This window comes from Malus domestica, chromosome 02 (assembly GCF_042453785.1).
Source record: "Malus domestica chromosome 02, GDT2T_hap1".
NCBI classification, from domain to species: domain Eukaryota; kingdom Viridiplantae; phylum Streptophyta; class Magnoliopsida; order Rosales; family Rosaceae; genus Malus; species Malus domestica.
In genome coordinates, this window is record NC_091662.1 from 30,754,893 (window position 1) to 30,773,020 (window position 18,128).

At 35.4% G+C, this 18,128-nt stretch overlaps 1 long non-coding RNA gene across 5 annotated transcripts; it reads left to right on the forward strand.

Annotated features, from left to right (window-relative positions):
• Positions 1-1,741: 1,741 nt before the first annotated feature.
• LOC103407286 (uncharacterized) lies at positions 1,742-17,853 on the forward strand. 5 transcript variants are annotated; one of them, XR_011573789.1, is made up of 14 exons: positions 1,742-1,974; positions 2,325-2,480; positions 2,685-2,758; positions 3,659-3,731; positions 4,262-4,320; positions 9,347-9,409; positions 11,419-11,525; positions 11,667-11,728; positions 11,802-11,828; positions 12,246-12,328; positions 12,691-12,797; positions 16,052-16,108; positions 16,695-16,787; positions 17,631-17,853. It is a non-coding gene; the product is annotated as an uncharacterized lncRNA (long non-coding RNA). The 5 variants fall into 5 exon arrangements; XR_011573788.1 differs by lacking the exon at positions 17,631-17,853 and having other exon boundaries at positions 16,695-16,955; XR_011573795.1 differs by lacking the exon at positions 17,631-17,853 and having other exon boundaries at positions 11,424-11,525; positions 16,695-16,955.
• Positions 17,854-18,128: the final 275 nt, after the last annotated feature.

Sequence of the window (18,128 nt, forward strand, 5' to 3'; positions counted from 1 at the left end):
ATTTATATCGAAAAGTCAAATTGTTTCGAGAAAATTGTAGCAATGATCTCTTAACTAAAAATTCATGACTATTGATCCCTTAACTCCACAAAATGTGTAGTTATGGTCATTTTCGTCAATTCCGTCAGAACTTTTGTCAAAACAAGTAATGTTAGAATAATCATTGCTACAATCAGGTTAAAGTTGGAGAACTATTGCTCTAATTGGGTTAAAGTTAAGGGACAAGTTCTCCAAATTGCTTAAAGTTCAGGGGTCATTTCTACAATTTTCTCATCTAGTTTCCCATATTTACCTCCTGATTTAGCTTCACATGCATTGCAGATGACTCATTTTGACAGAAGTTTTAACGAAGTTGACGAAAAGGATCATAAATGCACGTTTTGAAGAGTTGAGAGACCAATGGTCGTGGATTTTAATTGATGGATCATTGCTCCAATTGAATCAAAGTTGAGGAATCACTGCTACAATTTCTCTCAAATGTTTCATATGTGAAAATAGGCATTTGTAAAGTTCGGAAAACATTGGCTTGTTCATGACATTACTTTAGTCTAAAGTAGGAGAGAGCTCTTCTCTCTACCAGTGAGAGTCCTTCGCACCTTAGTGTGAGTTTTAGCTTTCTCTTCCGGTTTTCTGTGTAGCCGCCGGCCCTGCTATGGCAGTCCATGCTTTTTCTATTTCCTTCTTATTTTCTTTTCCCTTTTTGTTGTCAGCAATAAGCCCACTCCCTTTTCCTTCCCGATCTACACCTTTCTTGCCTTTATTTTCACTATTTGGATCCCAAATTCTATATCTTCCATTTCCTTTAACACCCCCACCATTTGGCCTCACTATCTTTCCACTAAATCTCAAATCGATTCGCCTACCTTTTCTTGCGATTTTTCGCGTTCTAATAGGAGGGTGCGTAGAGCTTTGGCTCGGGTGTCCACACCACCACCCTTGTTGACCCCGGTTGGTCTTTCTCGGTGTTCGCCCTTGTTGGCGATGTCGCTCGTCGGATATTTCTTCCTGTGGGCTTCCTTTGTTTCTGGGTGGCGTACGTTTTGGTGGTTCGTGGAGGATGGTGCAGCCTTCTTCTTCTTCAACTTTGGTTTCTGGATGGTGATGGAGATTGGCTTCTAAGCTTCCTTATGAGGTGTGTTGGCGGTGGAGAGAGTTTCTACAGTAGCTTTAGAAACTTAGGGTTGTGTTTTGTTGTTTGTGGTTTGTGTATGTTGGGCTACAATGTAGAGTTGGGCTTGTTTGCTTTTTGTTCTTGGAGGTCCATGTTTGTTCTTTGTAATTATTGTGGTTTTGGACCTCTTTGTGTTTAATGTTTATGTGTTTTTCTCTTCTTGGTAATAATATTACCTTTTAACCAAAAAAAAAAAGGAGGGGGAACGGCACTGTACAATTTTGGGGTAGATTTCATTTTATTTACGAAATTTGCACTGAATCTCCCTGCCCCCTGATTTAACGTTATTTGCAAAATTGCCACTGGGTTTCAGAAAAGGGTTTTGGGTCTTTGGGCTGGATGTGGCCTTTTACTCGGGGAGAGAGACGGAAGGGGACGTGCGGGTGGGTGTCCTGTGGCTGATGCATCGGTCAGAGGGTTGTTGGAGGGATGGGAGGCCATGCCGCTCTGGGATCGAGATAGAGAGACAGAGGGAGAGGGAGACAGAGCGACAGAGAGAGAGAGAGGGAGAGGGTGGTTCGTTTTCCATTTGCTTCCTGGAAGTCGAAGCTCCAATTGCATCCATTGTCATTTCGATTTGGGAGAGGGTGGTTGCTGTAGCCTGTCGGTGAGATTGAGGGATGGGTGTGAGATTCGGTGAGGTGAAAGGTTACAGGGAGAAGGAGAGACAGGCAGAGAAAGGGGGAGGCGTGGGGTGAATAGGTCCCCATATGAACAAATCCATGCTCAGAACTAATTTAGGGTTAGGGTTCTGAAATTAATTTTCCCCCAATTTGCCCTCTCTCTTAAATCACCATATCCAGGTAAATCCTAATTGTAGATCAGACTTCTATTACAATTTGCTTTCTTTGTGAAATTTTATGGTAATTTACACTAAAGTCTGTGGCTTTTGAAATTCTATATGAAATTGTGAATGTTGTTCGGAATCGAGTCCGGCCAAGTTCTTTGCTAAATAGTGCGAAAATATGCATGATGGAACTAAATTACCTTTGTATCATCTACATTTACCCGTTATCATAACAGGATTTAAAATATAGAAACATACTGCTTATAGGATATTAAGGTTGAAGTCATTTAGTTCCAAAGATGCCATAACTAATGTATCATTGAGTGAAATGCCAGTTTACAAAGATATTGTGCTTATTTGTTTTAGGTGGATTACCAAAAGGAGCTCATAAAGTATTCTGCGAGCATGATCGACCTTGATCATTTGGATATTTAAAGGAGCCATTGATCAGGGGAAGACGACGAGTTGTGAACCTGTGTGCCAATTTTGCCAATTTTGCAGACAAGCAGAAACTCTGACACAGTGATCAAACAGGCTTTCAATTTTAATTTCTTTTTTCTGGTTTTAGTTTCAAGTTTTGGAAGCGTTCTCAATTTTTCAAAAATTTCATGAATTTATTGCATTTTTTAAAGCATGATCTGATTTTATTGTAATTTGAAATTTTTTGATCTGGGTATGCCTTTTTTATTATTTTTGCTAATTGGATCTGATTGTTTTGGTGTTCAGAGTATGGAAAGTAAAAAATTTCAACTTTGGCGAACAATTATCTCACTTGGACATATATATGGGTTGATGCAAAGGTAACCGATCACTTTCTTGAACCATAAATGCCGTTGTGAAGTTGTTGTTCTTAGCCAATTTTCTGTGGATCTATCTAGGATTGAGTTGGTTGTATATAATTTAAGCATTGAAGGTGAGGTGGTGTTGCTGTCATTTAAATAATGCTTTATATTTAGGGGATGACTTGCTAATGGACTTACTGCCCCGAAATCTGCGAAAAGAGTTTATGATCAGAACCCTGACGAGACCTTGAGTGCAAAAGCCTTTCGGTTTCATAAGTCTCAACAAATTTGAATGTCAAAGGAATAAAAATCTGCCCTTAAGCATCTCTATTCGACCAAGCATGAAATCCTAAGCACTTATCACCACAAAAAAATAAATAAATAAACAAGCTGAAAAACCATGACCAAAGGCACTTAACAGAGCCTTTCACCGGGTCAGAACCCACCATTCCAAGCAATATCCAGCAAGGTTTCACCTAAAGGCATATGACTCTTTTTATATGTTTTGCTCTTATTATACATTTAAAATGTCTTCCACTATTTAACAATTGTATCCTTATAAATTACCTATGAATTATCAACTTGAAGGGAAATTATAGGACATAAGAACATAGTTTGAACTGTGCTTAGTATTGTTCTGTTAAACATATTCGTACAGCCAAAGGCCTCTGTTAAATAATTTATATCTGCATTATGTCCTTCTCTATGAGTCTATGATTGCAATATTAGTGCTGTTCCTTACCAAAAAAATCTTTTAAAAATTAGGTTTCTCAGTTAGGTTAGTGTATGTTAGTATATGTTTAAAAATTACAAAAACAATTCATAATTCACGAACGTTCCTGGCTGGAAGGTAGGTTAGTGTATATTTAATTTAGCTCCCCTGTATTTTTTATTTTTTTGTTTTGTTGGGTGATGCAGTTTGATCGGATCCAGTTGTTGGATATTCCCTGAAGTACCAAGAAGGAACTGACTACTGGGATTTTTTTGGCAAGTAATAATTTTTAATTACTTACACGTTTTTTTTTTTTAATTTTAATTTATGATTTGATTGGCCCTTTCTTATATAAGTTTCGAGCCTCATAATTGTTGGACCATTGATATTGTTGAGTGTTATTAGTGAATGCGTTTTGAGTATGTTAGCTAATGGGTTATGTGTTGGGAGACTCACTTTGCATAAACAACTTGCAGTAGCTCATACATGTGACATAGCACTCCTTTTATTACAAATGGTTGATATTTCAAATGCTAGGAATGCAGTCCATAATATATACTTCGGTTATGAATTCTAATTACATAATTCTGTGGTGAGCTCAAGAGCTTTTGATTTGCTTAAGCCATATGGCGAGTTGCAGCCTCTTTCAACTTTGCTAATAAAGAATAAGCATATTTCAATATCTTCATTTTTCTTTTATGTTGAAATTAGAACGTAGTTTTTTCACATGAAAATTGAAGTTTTCCATGATTGAGAACTCTCTTTTTGTTCAAACTGTGTTACAAGTTTGTTTTTTTGTTTTCTTCCAGCAGGTGGACCTAAAAACAGACCAAGTATGCAAGGGAATGCTAGGATCAACGTATGAGAGGTAACTCTGCCTCTCATGTTAAATTTCTATTGTGGTATTTTTTTCATTAAATATTGGTCAAAACATTGTTTAGTATAAACCTAATCACAATACTAACAAGGAGATAGATTAGAAATAGAGAGGTTTTAGTTTGATTTAATGTTTACTTTAAAGATTTTGGATAATGATTAGGCCTGGCAAACGGGTCGTGTCAGTCGTGTTCGTGTCGTTTTCGTATAACACCTGTTATCTTAACGGGTCGTGTCGTGTCACACCCGTTATCTTAACGGGTCTTTAACAGGTCGTGTCACTTTACCCAACGGGTAAAGTGACCCGACCCGTTATGACCCGTTAAGAAAAATATATATTTTTTCTTAAATTTGCACATACCACACATTGCCACATAAATATTACTTCAAAACATTAAAACACATTTGTCGTTTAAGTACTACATCTACACTCGAAAATAAGAGCCTAATAAAAAAATAATACATACAATATTAATCTATTACAAATTTTAAATGTTCAAGGATATGCAAAATGAAACAGTTTTTGTTTTCAAGGTTGTGAAATCTTTCTCAAAAGTTTAAACCTCAATTTACAAAATCCTCGATTTACATCGATCATCATGAAATTGCATTGGAACTTTGGCTTGATCTATTGCCTTCAAGAGTTATGTTGATGATGTTTTCAGTAAGGTTTTCCACGTCATAACTATCTTCTGCATAAACTAAGCATAGCAAAACCAAACATTAAAAATCATTCAAATTATGAGAAGTTTACCAAAATAATTATGAAAAAAAATAAAACAATAGTACTATACCATACTTTTATTAAGTATAAACATAAGATTTTGTGGTATCCACTAGTATAAATATTTTAAATTGAAGATCGAATTCAATCATTGTATTCATATAAGGTCAAGGAGTGTAGTTGTAAAAAATCATCAAAATCGGAGTTAAATTAACCGTTAAATCGTGATTTTTCGTTTATAACCGTCGAAAAGTTTTGTCCCGCTACGTGCTCTCTGAATGTTTGTTTTTTGCAATTTTTGGCGTATACGATCTCGAAATATATACAAACATGTTTGACGGTTGGATCATTGAAACTAGTTTCGTAGAATGAGTATCCCATCAAAACAATAGATTCACTAATACTTAAAAGTTTATTCATACTTTTATTAAGTATAACATAAGATTTTGTGGTTTCCACTAGTGTAAATATTTTAAATTGAAGATCGAATTCAATCATTGTATTCATATAGGGTCAAGGAGTGTAGTTGTAAAAAATCATCAAAATCAGAGTTAAAATGACCGTTAAATCATGATTTTTCGTTATAACCGTCGAAAAGTTTTGTCCCGTTACTTGATCTCTGAATGTTTGTTTTTTGCAATTTTTGGCGTATGAAATCTCGAAGTATATATAAACATGTTTGACGGTTGGATCATTGAAACTAGTTTCGTAGAATGAGTATCCCATCAAAACAATAGATTCACTAATACTTAATAGTTTATTCATACTTTTATTAAGTATAGTATAAGATTTTGTGGTATCCACTAGTGTAAATATTTTAATTGAAGATTGAATTCAATCATTGTATTCATATAGGGTCAAGGAGTGTGGTTGTAAAAAAACATCAAAATCGGAGTTAAAATGACCGTTAAATCGTGATTTTTCGTTTATAACCGTCGAAAAGTTTTGTCCCGTTACTTGATCTCTGAATGTTTGTTTTTTGTAATTTTTGACGTATGCGATCTTGAAGTATATACAAACATGTTTGACGGTTGGATCTTTGAAACTAGTTTCGTAGAATGAGTATCCCATCAAAACAATGGATTCACTAATACGTAATAGTTTATTCATACTTTTATTAAGTATAATATAAGATTTTGTGGTTTCCACTAGTGTAAATATTTTAAATTGAAGATCGAATTCAATCATTGTATTCATATAAGGTCAAGGAGTGTAGCTGCAAAAAATTATCAAAAGCAGAGTTAAAATGACCGTTAAATCGTGATTTTTCTTTTTATAACCGTTGAAAAGTTTTGTCCCGTTAATTGATCTCTGAATGTTTGTTTTTTGTAATTTTTGACGTATGCGATCTCGAAGTATATACAAACATGTTTGACGGTTGGATCTTTGAAACTAGTTTCGTAGAATGAGTATCCCATCAAAACAATAGATTCACTAATACTTAATAGTTTATTCATACTTTTATTAAGTATAACATAAGATTTTGTGGTATCCACTAGTGTAAATATTTTAAATTGAAGATCGAATTCAATCATTGTATTCATATAAGGTCAAGGAGTGTAGTTGTAAAAAATCATCAAAATCGGAGTTAAATTAACCGTTAAATCGTGATTTTTTGTTTATAACCGTCGAAAAGTTTTGTCTCGTTACTTGCTCTCTGAATGTTTTTTTTTTGCAATTTTTGGTGTATGCGATCTCGAAATATATACAAACATGTTTGACAGTTGGATCATTGAAACTAGTTTCGTAGAATGAGTATCCCATTAAAACAATAGATTCACTAATATTTAAGAGTTTATTCATACTTTTATTAAGTATAACATAAGATTTTGTGGTATCCACTAGTGTAAATATTTTAAATTGAAGATCGAATTCAATCATTGTATTCATATAAGGTCAAGGAGTGTAGTTGTAAAAAATCATCAAAATCGGAGTTAAATTAACCGTTAAATCGTGATTTTTCGTTTATAACCGTCGAAAAGTTTTGTCATGTTACTTGCTCTCTGAATGTTTTTTTTTTGCAATTTTTGGCGTATGCGATCTCGAAATATATAAAAACATGTTTGACGGTTGGATCATTGAAAATAGTTTCGTAGAATGAGTATCCCATCAAAACAATATATTCAATAATACTTAAGAGTTTATTCATACTTTTATTAAGTATAACATAAGATTTTGTGGTATCTAGTGTAAATATTTTAAATTGAAGATCGAATTCAATCATTGTATTCATATAGGGTCAATGAGTGTGGTTGTAAAAAAACATCAAAATCAGAGTTAAAATGACCGTTAAATCGTGATTTTTCGTTTATAACGGTCGAAATGTTTTGTCCCGTTACTTGATATCTGAATGTTTGTTTTTTGCAATTTTTGGCGTATGCGATCTCGAAGTATATATAAACATGTTTGACGGTTGGATCATTGATTCTAGTTTCGTAGAATGAGTATCCCATCAAAACAATAGATTCATTAATACTTAATAGTTTATTCATACTTTTATTAAGTATAATATAAGATTTTGTGGTATCCACTAGTGTAAATATTTTAAATTGAAGATCGAATTCAATCATTGTATTCATATAAGGTCAAGGAGTGTGGTTGTAAAAAAACATCAAAATCGGAGTTAAAATGACCGTTAAATCGTGATTTTTCTTTTCATAACCGTCGAAAAGTTTTGTCCCGTTAATTGATCTCTGAATGTTTGTTTTTTTTAATTTTTGACGTATGCGATCTCAAAGTATATACAAACATGTTTGACGGTTGGATCTTTGAAACTAGTTTCGTAGAATGAGTATCCTATCAAAACAATAGATTCACTAATACTTAATAGTTTATTCATACTTTTATTAAGTATAATATAAGATTTTGTGGTATCCACTGGTGTAAATATTTTAAATTGAAGATCGAATTCATTACTTGTATTCATATAGGGTCAAGGAGTGTAGTTGTAAAAAATCATCAAAATCGGAGTTAAAATAACCGTTAAATCTTGATTTTTCGTTTATAACCGTCGAAAACTTTTGTCCCATTACTTGATCTCTGAATGTTTGTTTTTTGCAATTTTTGGCGTATGCGATCTCGAAGTATATACAAACATGTTTGACGGTTGGATCATTGAAACTAGTTTTGTAGAATGAGCATCCCATCAAAACAATAGATTCACTAATACTTAAGAGTTTATTCATACTTTTGTTAAGTATAACATAAGATTTTGTGGTATCCACTAGTGTAAATATTTTAAATTGAAGATTGAATTTAATCATTGTATTCATATAGGGTCAAGGAGTGTGGTTGTAAAAAATCATCAAAATCGGAGTTAAAATGACCGTTAAATCGTGATTTTTTGTTTATAACCGTAAAAAAGTTTTGTCCCGTTACTTGTTCTTTGAATGTTTGTTTTTTGCAATTTTTGGTGTATGCGATCTCGAAGTATATACAAACATGTTTGACGGTTGGATCGTTGAAATTAGTTTCGTATAATTCGTATCCCATGAAGTTCAATGGTGTGTGTGTGTATATATATATATTTATTTATTAAGTAGATTTAAATCTATTTATTTTGTATGTATAATTATTATAGTTTTTAGGAGTATAAAATTTAATATATATATATATAATTATTATAGTTAATATTTTGGGTATAATTATTATAGTATATATAATTATTATAATTATTATAGTTAATTTAATATATATATATATATATATAATTATTATAGTTTTTAAGGGTATAAAATTGTTAAATTAATATATATATATATATAATTATTATAGTATTTTTTTAGGGTTATAAATTATTAAATTAATATTCTGCTTATCGTGTATCGTGTTACCCACGTGTATACCCGAACAAACCCGTTATCTTAACAGGTGCTTATCGGGTTACCCGATAACGACCCGTTTCGTTATCGTGTCGACCCGAACACCTGTTAATTTCGTGTCGTGTCGTGTCGGGTTATCGGGTCGTGTCAGGAATTGCCAAGCCTAATAATGATTATGAATTTTGGTGATATTGCATATCTGCTTTTTTAACCATATTTATGCATACTGTTCATTTCAAGCATATCAATGTGACAGCTAAATGATTCAGTTTGCAGAACATGCTTAAAAATTATAGCTTTAACTAATCACTCATCTTTCATCTCTCTCCCTCTCTCTCACTCTTACAGTAATATACTGCCGGTTTGCTGGTAAATCATTTTTCATAAAAAGTATGCATTTTACTATTCCTAGCACAATCATTTGCATCAAGTTTCAGCATTTTGTTCTAATTTTTTCAAGTTATTTGGTACAGCTATTCATACTCTGATCACAATTGCTGAGAGTCTCAAGAGCAATTGAGTTGCTGTTGAAAAGAGTAAGTTGATATTTGACAAGTGTTGTGTTTGATTTCCAGTACTATTTTGATAAACATAGGCCCTGTTTGGCAGATCGGATAGGATTAGTTATACGGACGCGGGTGTTTGGCGCTCAATCGTACTAAATAAGCGCCAGATTAATTTAACCGGTTTGCTTATTTAAGAGGGTATATGCCGGATTAATAAAACCAACCAAAAGGCTCGGATTATTAGTCGGTCCTCTCGTGAACTCGGCCCTCTCTCTCTCGCCTTCTCTCGGCGTCGTCGTCGTCCTCCCCGTCACCTTCCTCGTCGTCCTCTCCTTGTGGCCTTCCCCGTCACCTTCCCCGTCACCTTCCTCGTCGCCTTCCCCGTCGCCTTCCATGTCGCCTTCCTCATCATCGTTCTCTCGGTGGCGTCGTCGTCCTCTCGCCTTCCCCGTCGCCTCGCTCGTCGTCGTTCTCTTAGCGTCGTCGTCGTCCTCCCCCGCAACTGGGTCTTGCAAAGAAACATGGTGCGGCGGAAAGATGATTTCAATTTGGGATTCTTCTGCAGTCGGGGAAGAAGAAGGGAGAGAGAGGGAGGGAATTTGGGGTGTGCGGCGGAGAGATCTGGGAAAAAAGTGATGGTTTCAGTTCATTTTTTTTTAATTTTATTTTTAGTTTTGATTTCTCCTATAATAACAAACACAATATAAATAATACGATCATTAGTCCGATACTGCACCAAACGCCTGACTAATTTAGTCAGTTACTATCCGATGGCTATTTATCCTATCCGACAGAAATAGTCAGTACAGTCCGAGTTGCCAAATGAGGCCATAATGGTTAATGTTGTGGGGCTACTACTGGAACAGCCATAAGCACCTCTACTGTTGTCTCGAAGCTGGATGGCGAAGATGGACGGATTGTGTTGAAGGCTCAGGTTCGTTATTTCCTTTTGATTTTACTGATCAAAGTTGTTATGTTACTCACTGATGGACTTTTGTAATAATTATGTGTTCCTAATACTAAAATTGTCCCTCTTTCTGTGTCATAGTTGGTGATTTTGTTGGGAAAGGCTGAAGAAGTCGAGGAGACTGCAGTTCCTGTGGTTGCAGCGTGAAGGCATATGTGATTCAGCAGAGTTTGAGTTGAAACTTGGATGATGAGTAGTAGCTGGGTAATTCATTAGAATAATAAGGATGTGTAAATGAGAAACAGGTTTAGCACTTTGCTTCCTAATGCATGTTTTCTTACATGCCCTTTGATATAAATAATGAGATTTTTTGCAGCTCACAGCTCTCTCTCTCTCTCTCTCTCTCTAAGGATGTATATATGGGAGACATGTTTAGCACTTTGCTTCCTAATGCATGTTTTCTTACATGCCCTTTGATATAAATAATGAGGTTTTTTGCAGCTCACATCTCTCTCTCTCTCTCTCTCTCTCTCTCTCTCTCTCTCTCTCTCTCTCTCTCTCTCTCTTCTCTCTTTCTCTCTTTCTCTCTTTCTCTCTCTCTCTCTGTCTCTGTCTCTGTCTCTGTCTCTCTGTCTCTCTCTCACTCTCTCTCAGCTCACACACGCACACAGAAACTACCACATTGTTAGAAAAACTGAAGAAGCACTAGAATTTAGTGAGTCTGAAACGTTGAGGTTGACATTTAGGGTTCTCTTTCTTTTAGAGGCTGGAAGATATCTGGATATGCTTCAAATTTCAATTTTTGTGGCCAGATTTTAGTGACCTGTACGGTTTGTGTTGTGCTAAAAGCATGATTGTTTATGTTGGAGTGGTTTTAAGGGAATGTCCAACTGAGTTGGGCAGTTTTTGTTCATTCTGTTAAGGTGAGCGTCTTTGGAGGTATTGTGGGTATATTGTCCGAATTGGGGTTTTTAAAGTTGAAATTCAATCTGGGATTCTGAATTTTTTTTACAACTTAGTAATTTGTGGAGTTATTCTTAGTTTTTATCAAGAAATTTGATTTAGGTTTCATATATTTTGTGAAATTAGATACTTTTTTGTGAAGATTTTTTTTAATATATTGTTGTGGTAGTTAAGGTAATTTACGCGTTTGAAAAAGCTCGAGAGTTGAATGTGACAAAGTAAGCAGATCAGCATGTAAACCTGAAACCAAGAAGCTCAAACCCCGAGAATTCGATGGTTAGCCCTGTTTTCAGATTTGTTTGCTTCAGTTAATTTTGTTGTAAATTAATTAATAACATATTAGAGCGAAACCCTGTTGGTTATTGTGCTTTTTTATATAGGTAATTATATGTATTTTCTCTTCTTTGCATTTAGCAGTAATTAACCTTAATTATGTGACTCAAAATCTGGGGCAGCTTCTGGACCTTATTCTCAGGAAGGTAACATTTTTAATTATTTTCCTTATCATTTGATTGGGTTTTTAGTTGACGATTTCAATTTGGTGCCATTAAGCTATCACCCTCAGACCTCAAAATTCAGGTAACCCCATGATTTTAATATTGCTTCTCCTGTTTTATCTAATTATTGTTCTATGAATTGTATTCTTTAGTTAAATAATGATTAATTAGAATTTCTAGGAAAAAAACTCAGGCATTGTAGTGTTTGAAATGATAAATATAAATCCAATTTGGCCATTAGCCAGTCAGAGAACCTAATTTGGGAAGTAGGTTTTAAAGTTTCAATAGTTTCGTTGTGTGTAATTTTTTGTGCTTTGCCTACCGGGAATCTAATAACCAAAGGCTTGCTTATGTTTCTCAAATGGTTTTTAACTGTATGTTTCGTTTCTTTACTATTTTCAGATGATATAAATGATCAGTTCTGTGATGCTGTTAAGAAATGAATTTTGTGATGCTGTTAAGAATAAAGGATCTAATATATTTGATTTGTTGTCTACAGAGAACCAAGGAACTTGATAGCACAGATTTACTAAGTCAATTACCTGCTTTGCGATAGCTTCTTTCTCCCTTCTTGATTGCCAGGTGTGGATCCATGCATTTTACTTATATTTTTGTAATTTAATTATCCTCTTTCTCCCTTCTTTAGTGTTTGATCCTGAAATTAATTTGTGTGAGTCCTGATCTCTGTAATTTTGTGTAAAATTCAATGACTTTACCTTTTCTAATGCCTTTTTATTTTCTATTTTTGTCTTTGAGCTTCTGCTTTTTGGGCATTTTGGGTTCTATTTTTCTATTTCCCAGTCGACTGGAAATATTGAGGGGAGGGAGAGAGAAATTGCTCTGCTATAACCATGCTTCTATATTTCTTACGGGTTGGTATATTTGATAATTAGAAATGACAGCTTTACTTGATTGATGTTTTATTTTTCTGTATTCAATTTAAGGTACTATGAATTGGGACCCGACAATCCACCATACGCTGCCAAGTTCTACAACTGTTGTGGGGCTGCACTTCCAGTTTCCATGTTTTGTATGATGACGATTGATCCATGTAATATCTCTATTTTAAGTTTCATCATTTCATTCAGTCTTGCTCTTGCACTCTAACCAAGCTTCTGTATCTCCAATAATTTCATCTCTTTTGTATAAAAATGAAGTTGATGCGTAATTGGGTTTTTTTCTTAAGGTATGTTTTTTTTTTTCATTATCGAATTAATCTTTCCTGCTGTTGTTTATATAATTCTGAGGGGAGAGAGTTAATGGAATGGGGGTAAAAAAAATCAAGGGAAGGAAAGGGAAAGATGAGTGCATGGGTTGGCCTGAGTTTTTTTTAATTGGTTTGAGATTTTGTTTACGTTTGGGGTTCTTTTGCCCTAACATTGTTTTGAATTCATATAGAATTTTGTTTATGTTTGGGGTTGTCATGTTCGTGTATTTAATTTGGTGTTTGGTAGTTTACATTATAGTTGTCGTCGGTTTTCTTAAAGGATAAATCCAAGCGATTTTCTGATGTATGTGCAAATGTTAACACTTTGTAGATTTTTAGTTTTTAAACAATAAGATAATGCAACCGTTCAGAGTGAGGGGAAGAATATAGGTGGAGGAGAATTATGTCTTTCAATGGAAATGCCGCATTCATATTTTTGTAATTGGTTACAGGGTTGAAAAAACAGTTGAGCGCTGTTGTTTGTGTCTTGATAATTTTGTCAAGTTTTAAAAACAGTGAAAAGAAATTAATTTTATGAGGTAAAGCAAGCTTTTAACAAAAAATGCTACTGCACAAATGTGAGCTTTTGGACTGATTATGTTTTGTAAAAAAAAAAAACTTTAATATTTCTTAGAATTATGTTTTTTTTTTTTTTTCAGTTATGCATTGCTTTGAATGATTTTTTTTTTTTTTTTTTTGTAACTCCGCCTATGTACTTACATTGCCGGTCCCAAACCCGGATAAAGGAGGAGGGGGAGGGCGTCAGGTAGTCGACAACCGGCACTCCATGATCACGTCGAATCCTTATGAAAATGAATTCAGAACAAAAATTCGAAGTGTGGAAAGTTTTGGGAGAGACAGGTATAACATGGCTCACTGACCTTTTCAATAGGATTTTGAAAACGAAGAAGATGCCAAATGAGTGGCAAACGAGCACTTCCTCAAAAATCGAAGAGACACTGCTCTCCGAATCTCGAGAGCCAGACCCCCAGCATGATTGCTTTCTCAAAAATCGAAGAGGCATCGTTCTCCGAATCTCGAGAGCCAGATACCACAGACCACTTTTTCAAAGTGCTCTGACAGAGTTAAAACATGTGAAACTGGCAGCTCCCACTACCGTGCCATGACCAAGTAGGGTAAATGAATAGCATTACTACTTGTTGTTAAGGAGACTCCTATATATGTCGACCTCCATCCCCAACGGACAGGCAGACCTGCAAAAATGCTCAACCCTTCCTCATATCTGAGAGGGCACTCCCAACGAAGCCTTTCGAAATATTCAGCTTTCTTTCCCCCCGATAATACCTCTGCAAACAAGCTATACTAGAGCAAGAATATCTCATATCATCAGGGTTAAAAGCAAGAGTATCCCATATCATGCTTTTTCCCTGTCTTTTCCTTTGACCTTGTTCTTACCTGCAAGACAAGGAGAAAGAGAGCAATCAGTCAGTACTTGGAATCAAGCTTCCAGCCAGGAACTGACTGCCTGGAACCCCTTACCTGATTACTTACCTGACATTGCTCTCGAGTACTCATCTTCAACATCTTATGCTTCCAGGGAAGATACCGCATCTGCCTGAGGAACAGATAGGGCAAGGGAGAAGGATACACGGAAGCATGTGGAGACAAGCGTAACAGCACACGTGCCGATACATCCATTACTCTGTCAAAGCAAAAGTATCCCATATCAGCAGGGTCGAACGTACTCTAGATTTGATGGACTTGTTTTGACCCTCAAATTCTTCAATCGGCCTTATACTCTGGAGGAAACTAGAAAACCCTCCAGCTCAGTTCAAGAATAAGCCTGTGGAAAGTTACTTCTTCAAAAGCAAAAGTATCTCATATCATCTCTTCTCATTTTCTTCTCTTTATCCTTCATGCTGCCTGCAAGATAGGGAGACTGTGAACAATCAGCCGGAGCTATGATTGCTTACCTTGTCTGTCACCTCTTTCAGCATATCCCCTAGCTCGGCGACTTGGGGGACTCCTACTACATGGTTTGTATCGCGCTTGACCAAGCTTGATACTACAAGTAAGCTTCAAGTGAAATTGATACATTACCTTGTGCATCTCCACCAGTTAAAGATACCACCCCTGGATGGAGGAAGAGTACTTCCAGAGAAGATGCCCCATCTACCTATGAGACAGATAAGGCACGTCAAGACGATACCACACTCCGATACTTAGAAGTTTCGTGATTACGAGATCATTCTCCCACAATATTTCCTAATGTCATTTGTACTAAATCATTCACTTGTACTCACTAAAGGAGAGCTTGAACCTATGTACTTGTGTAAACGCTTCACAATTAATGAGAACTCCTCTATTCCGTGGACGTAGCCAATCTGGGTGAACCACGTACATCTTGTGTTTGCTTTCCTATCTCTATCCATTTATAAACTTATCCATACTAATGACCGGAGCAATCTAGCGAAGATCACAAAAAGCGACCGTTTTCGCTACCTAAGATCTATCGTGCAAGAGAACGGAAAATTAGATGGAGATCTCAACCATAGAATACAAGCTGGATGGATGAAGTGTAAGAGTGCATCCGGCGTATTGTGTGACCGTCATAGGTCACTGAAGCTCAAGGGAAAATTTTATAGGACGGCAATAAGGCCAGCGATGTTGTATGGCACAGAATGTTGGGCGGTGAAGCATCAACACGTACAAAAAATGGGTGTGGCGGAGATGAGGATGCTTCGTGGGATGTGTGGGCACACGAGAAAGGATAAGATTGGGAATGAGGATATCCGAGGTAAAGTAGGAGTAGCCGAAATTGAAGGAAAGATGAGAGAAAATCGGTTCCGGTGATTTGGACATGTGCAAAGAAGGCCTACTGACGCTCCGGTTCGAAGATGTGACTACTGGACAGAGGTTCAGGGCCGAAGGGGTAGAGGAAGACCTAGGAAAACTTTGGAAGAGACTCTAAGAAAAGACTTAGAGTACTTGGATCTAACGGAGGACATGACACAAAACCGAGCGCAATGGCGTTCTAGGATTCATATAGCCGACCCCACTTAGTGGGAAAAGGCTTTGTTGTTGTTGTTACTTTTACTATTTTGTGTATTTAATTTCTATCTTCATTTTCTGCTCAGATTATTATGAGCTGCAAAGTACTGTTGGCGAAATAGGAAAAAAAAAAAAAAGGAAAGGTGAGTCGGGCTGTTAAATAGTGTAAAATTTTGAGTTTACAAATTTTTTTTAGTCATATTAATAATTGCTTTTGCATATATATATATATGCTGGTATGCTTCATGAGGTGACCTTGAAACTTTATTTGACAAACACATATCAATGCAAGTGAGGAAGGATGTGTGGAGCCAAATGAATAAGACATACGAAAATGGTTGAAAGGTTTCAGAGACAGTGGGTATATATTCCTATATTTGAGTTGGTTTGAAACTTTTTCTTTGACGTTCATCCTTTTGTAGGTTTCTTTCGTTTCTAAGACATTTTTATAATTGTGAGACAATGTATTGGGCCTGACAACCACTGTTGGGGACTCATTTTAGAAATGTTGAGTGTGTTTGATTGACATAGTTTCTTATCAAGATTTCTTAAGTTCTTTTCTGTTAATTAGTACTGTAGTAGTTGTACAACTTTGTGGATTTTAGTTAAAGAGAAACTACCAATTCTGATTGCAAAATCAGACATAAGAAAGGGTAAATATGGTTCTGAAGTAACTGAAGAACTTTCTGTATTTCCATACAGCTAATTATGTGATTTATTGTGATGCAGGAAAACCATTCAGAGGAATCTTATAACTTGGCATGTATCCTCACCCTCCCTCCATATCAAAGAAAAGACTATGGAAAATTTTTATTGCCTTCTGTAAGCTTTGCACTTACTTTCTTTATTCGTTTTGGCGTAGTTTTCTCTGTCTCCGTTCTGTCTTGATGATTGAGTTCTGCTTTACTATTGATAGTCCTTGCAATATTTTTGAATTGTGTTGAACCCAGACATCTATTATAGGTATATGCCCCATTAAGGTTTTTAAAATATTATTCTATAGTCCTGCAATGAGATGTAGTTGTAGATTGTGGAAGATCGTATTAGGCTAAAATTTCATTATAAATACTGTATAGTATTATCTAAAGCTCTCTAACTATTCAATTGTTTCAGCCGTAAAAAATTGATTGATTAGAAGAACTGCAAACCTCAAATTTCCTTCATATTTGTTTATTTGATGTTGTTTTTCCATATAAATCTTCTCTTGCAAAGAAATTCAAAGGGCTCTAATTGTATTCATGGACTCTATAACCTGCTATCCAACTATTCCCTGTACTAAATCTTCAAACCCTTCATATAAATGGACTGATCTTTTCTGTTTTCTCCACTTCTGTGCTCACCAATTTCGGTGGTTTTGTTTTGCTCCATATAGATAAACTTGATTGAAATATATAGTCTTCGCATGTTCTCACCCGATTTGTGTGCATGCAAATACTTGCTATAGGTATGGGTTTTGGAAATTTGCCAAGTTTACTGTGTTTCAAAATTTCGATTTTAAAAATTTCGGTATCTTGATGATTCTTTTCAGATTTGTGGGTAGTTTAGAATTTAGTTTGAGAGGTTGTGATGGAAGTCGAAATGTTTCTTTGTTGTGTTTATGTATTCTTTGAGTTGGTTGATACAGTTAAATTTATCTCTGAATCAGTTTTGATAAATGTTTGTCAGACGCTCGAAATGCTTGAGAAAAAATGAGAGTACTACAGAAGGCTGCTGCAAAAGGGTAAGAATAGCTGCCGAGAGCTACTACAATTTTTGTTAATTAAGGGTCGGCAACTTACTTCGGCATTTGTAATCATCAATTCTTGACTCAAGCATTACTTATGAAGAGTGAAGTTGTATAACTTTTGGAGTTAACATTTTGAGAAATAGCTTTAAATTTTTGTTTTCATTTTGCTGATTTTCGAAGTGGTTGTGGGAAACGGTTCTTTTGAACCAGATTAATTGATTTCACTGATTGCATTTTGATTGTGTTTTTGAATTTTGGGAGTCGATCTTAAAATGTGGTGGGCTTTTGAGGAATTCGGGGTTTTTCCAAATCTGAATTTGGTACGTGTGTGTTGTGCTGAGGTTGAATTTGAATTTTGCAGTCTGGTTTTTTATCAGCTCACTTCACCCATCTCTTGGTTATTTGAATTATTTAGAGATGCCTGTATTGATTTGTGA